The sequence below is a fragment of the Stylophora pistillata genome, chromosome 1 (genome assembly GCF_964205215.1).
Source record: "Stylophora pistillata chromosome 1, jaStyPist1.2, whole genome shotgun sequence".
NCBI lineage: Eukaryota > Metazoa > Cnidaria > Anthozoa > Scleractinia > Pocilloporidae > Stylophora > Stylophora pistillata.
The window spans coordinates 51,326,894-51,331,612 of record NC_142519.1 but is presented as its reverse complement, the minus strand read 5'-3'; the positions used below and the strand labels follow the sequence as shown (position 1 = coordinate 51,331,612).

The 4,719-nt window shown below is 36.9% G+C and overlaps 1 pseudogene across 1 annotated transcript in view; it reads right to left on the bottom strand.

Annotated features, from left to right (window-relative positions):
• The window catches only part of LOC148742984 (uncharacterized), a 5,773-nt pseudogene extending 2,387 nt beyond the window's left edge, over positions 1–3,386 (bottom strand). Inside the window, exons 1-4 of the transcript XR_016001585.1 lie at positions 2,952–3,386; positions 1,610–1,745; positions 666–856; positions 2–146 (exon numbers count right to left, since the gene is read on the bottom strand). The product of XR_016001585.1 is annotated as an uncharacterized LOC148742984 (transcript). The remainder of the gene's footprint in view (position 1; positions 147–665; positions 857–1,609; positions 1,746–2,951) is intronic.
• Between the last annotated feature and the right edge of the window lie 1,333 nt (positions 3,387–4,719).

Below are 4,719 nucleotides of genomic sequence, written 5' to 3'. Positions count from 1 at the left end.
CCAAAGTGGTCTCGCAATTTGATGTTGATGTCAGGATTCAGGCATAAAAAAGAGTACCCTGCACTTGATCCAAAGTTGTACACTTGGCCTGAAGTGTCTTGAAAAATCAGAGAAGATTCACAGCTTAAATCTTCCAGAAACATGATCTGTTGAAGTAGATGAAAAAGTAAAATGTGGCACGAGGATAATTACTCAAAAGGACACAAACATCTGCATGTTCCATTAATTACCACAGAGTATAATTAACAATTATTCGTCGAAGGAGAGGTGAATATCGTCAAATAATCCACGAGACGAAGTAGAGGGGATTATTCCACAATATTCACTGAACCTGAGGTGAATAATTGTTTTTAATTAGTATAATTTCAGAGCTGAAAAACAGAGAAATTTCTAAAATCATAACATTTTAGTAACATTTGCTAACATTTTATTTTAACATTTTATATAAACCATGCAGAGCGGTTTATATAGCGTCATATAAGGAACCGCTCGACCTAACAGATTGTTGGAAACTCTTTGCTCAGCTCTGAAATTATACTAACAACAATTATAATTTATTCATCCACTTTTAATAAAGTTTTAAATTATTCTGAATTTTCATGGTTTATGCTGCCTAATTGGAATTTGACTTAGAGATTATTTCTTAAAGTGATTGAAATCTTTACCTCATTTAGAAGATTTTTCCTGTGAGCTGATATCAACTTAGATTTTTGAGCCTCACTAAGCTCTGAAACATCTGGGGCCTTTAAACTTTCTGCTTTTCCTTTGAACTCATCTTTTTCTGCAGATGTCATGTCATGCCATTTCTTGGCAGCTTCTTTGTTTTCTTGAGGCAAAGACAATTTCTTGCACTCATCTAGCAAAAAAAAATAATTAAAGTTTTCATTTCCACGGAATATCAATTGTATTGGTTTGATTATTATAATGTCACTGCATGATTTTCAGTTTCCTCAGCAATCAAAGATCTAACTAAAATTGAAAATAAATTAATCAACCACTCTATTATGTTGTCAAAGGTTAAAAGAAGCTGAGGATGAAAACCCTTTTGGGTTGCAATATAGAGCTCTGTTGGACCCCCACCCTTGCAAGTACCCCTCCTGGGGTTTAGAAACATTTAACAAAACCACTGTCCATTATTGATTTAAATCTGGTATTCTGGCACCAAAATAAAACTAACATCCAGCATGCAGACAAAGTTAGGAGAGAAAGCTACAATATTCATTTCTTAGAAATAATTCACTGGTAGAGGTTTATTAATGATACCCATAGACGTACAGGCACCCTTGGACTTGGAGGGGGGGACTGTGGAGGGGGGGACTGTGACCTCCATGCCTGAAAAAATTACACAATTTCCCAATGTGTTAGCATTAAACTGATGCAGAACTGCCTTAAAATTGATTCTACTGTTGCCTGAATTCTAAGCATTTTGCCTGACAAATGCTGAGAAATTCTTTTAAATGGGGGGGGGGGGGGGGATTTGCAAACCCATCCCCCAGGATTGTAATGCCTCTAATGTTACCCTATAATTATTTTAGCAATGGTCTATAATAGTTACAATGCATGTAAACAATTTGTTCTTAGTGTTTGAAAACATTATCAGGCCTCTCACCTGACTTGAAATACTCTGAACAGAACATGTTGTAGGAGTGTGAGCCACGTGAACCCGTTGGAATCTTAATTGGCTTTGGAGCTGCTTGTACTCCAGAACTTATCTTTTCCTTTTGTCTAGCATTTCCAATCCATTTCTATATAAATGTATCACATTAAAATAAAGTATTTCAAAATGCCTTAAGCTACAATAGCAACCCTTCCCTTTTTGCCTTCTTTCCCTTGCTGGCCCTATAGAGGCCCAGCCAGGGTAAATTCCTACAAGGGATATGGCCAAAAAAGTAGTGATAGCATAATATATGAAAGTCTGAAAAAATTAAGATCTTGTTCACCAAAATTCCGACAACAACAACAAGGTGGAGAAATATAGACAAAATAATGACACCGTAGCTTTTTAAATTCAGACAAGCAACACAGGGAACCCCCTGGCAGGACCTGACCCTATTAATACCCATGCAAGCTGCACGCAGAAGCTCTGAGCTTGTATACTTTACTTGATCAATAGATTGTATTCGATCCAGAACAGAATGATTGGCTGGCAACAAATTAATAAAGGTAGATCTTCTTGGCATGTACATGGATGTCGAATGGATGATAAATGTAACATTCAACCACTCTAGATTGAGGATGTAACCTAAACTTCGAGCAAGGATTCGATCGTTAGCTATCAGGTTACCTACTATTAACACTTTTAGGTTAGCCTACTTGTCAGCTCCAATTAGCCAAACTTGTGCTCCGGTTAGCCTCAGAGCACTCAGGTTAGCCTAACTAGCTCTTCTGTTGGCCCAACAGGGCACTAGGGTTAGCCTACGTCTCACTAAGGTTGCTTACGTCAGCTCTCAATAGGGTAACACAAAATAATTATTCTTTATAATTTATAAAAACGAATGAGTAAACGCCTATCTTCTTTTACCGGTATATTCTTGATCATTGATTATACTGCAGACTGCAAGCGTATTTTCGAGCATAAAACGGTACAAAACAATTATTTAAAAAAAAACATGGGAGCTTCCTTTAATTAACGAGGCAAACAATTACCACAACGCCTCATTATGAATAGTACAATCGGACAGTGAACTTCCTTGACCTTGGTGTATGACGGAAAAATTTTGTTTAAGATTCAATCCTTTAAAAGATAAGTTGGTGCAGTACATAGAGTAAGGGAAGTATAATTCTGAAGGACAATATACCACTACATCATTTACATATGTCGGTGCGCTTTGAAGAAAGAAGCAGTCACCACAATGATCGCTATTATTATTCAACGAGATGTAAATAAGTGGCGGGGTATTCCGCATACATCAAACATGGTAGTGTTTCAGTCCAACTAATAAATATCTTACCTTTACTTGATCAATAGTCAGCCCAGTTTCCTGGGCTGCCACACCAATCTTTCCCGTATTATCAGAACTGCATGTTTTCATGCCGCCGTCATAATATTCTTGTAGTTTTGACTTTTGTACATCGCTTATTTTATTATATGTTCTTTTGCGAGCTCTACTTGTATCCTTGTCAGTCATAGTGACGAAGAAGCGCCAAAAGTACACGACAAAGCCGATAATACCTGAACGTCCAAACCAAGTAGACCTAGCGAATTCGTAACTATTCGGTAAAGGATTTCCCCTTACGCATTCCAAGTGAAGGAATTTGATTGGTCGAAATGTTTATACATATTTAATAAGCTACTGGGAAGACTTAGATGATCATTTGACACGGCTTGAACCCACTGATCTAAATTTAGATTATATGGGTGTTAGCCATTTAGATTGTGTAAGTAGGGTGGTTATGGACATAGTTTTATTTCATTTACTTCTTTTTCGTTAATGATACGAATAAACGACGCTCTGAGCAACCTGCAACCTGTAAACTGGGTAGTAATTAAACACAAAATCATCAAAAATATTGTAGCAAGTTACTCTTTTTTTTCGAGATATGAAACTTTGCTGCCATTAAAATTGACTTACTTCATGAATATCATTTATGAGATTACCCTTACATGGAATCATAGACAATTTCACTCAAAAACAAACCTAGACCCAAAATAGTCGCAAGACAAATCGTAAGGTTGCCATACGCATAAACAACAGCTGAGCTCCCCTTAAAGTAAATATCTAACTTGAAACTTACTCTCGACAACATGACTGATGTTAATCCTCTTCAACTGACCATGTTCGTTCACCTCGCAACTGTAGTTTGTATTCTTTTGTGTTCAGTAGCTTTGATTCGGAGTCTCACACTAGTGCTGTTTTGTACAACAGTACCATTCATTCTTCAGACAATACGAGGAGCCGGTCCACCTTCCGCTGGCCACCATAAAGATGAATAAAGGTTGAGCAGGACAAACTGAGTCGGCGACTTCTTTTAGGCTTGTAGGAACTAAGCACAAACACAAAACTAATGAGACATCGAATTCTGTACAACGAAAATTATATATCTTCATCTTCCTACACCGAAAATCGAGTATAAGACTCGGTTTCTAAAGTTAAGTACATCTAGGCAAGATCGTTACTAGGGTAACATATCTTCATCTGTACGAAGGAAAGTAAGCACCCAAACATCATTTTTTATCTAGAAGCTGGATTAAAGTTTTCAAATTTGCGGAGTTACAGTCCTGTGCATAAAAAATCCTCGCAGAATTTAATCGTGCGAAATTTATTACCACATAGAAAATCTAAAACCCAGAAAAAGTGATTTACATGTAATAACAACAACATTTATACAGGATATGTATCAACAAATATACAAATTATAAACTACTCTTCCTGTAATTAATTATACAAATAAGAAAACGAAAAAAATTAAACTTGAAAATTCTGAGTGACCTGTTTCATTCCTTACTTTTCCCTCATAATTTAAGGCCCATTTAAACCAGTATCTATGCTGAGGTGAAAATCTTAACCACATGTTATGTCCACTGGATCACCGAGTAAAATAAGGAGTGTACCTTCCACAAACTACGCCCAGTAGATTGGCAGACTGATTATAACCATCACGGATACATACTCCTCATCGGCACAAGGTGCTCCGGGCGGAAAAAAGGACTTATAGATGCCAATTCTTATTTTCACATATTGCCCGTACTCCCCTTGAAGGAGCTGAGTTCTATCAAAG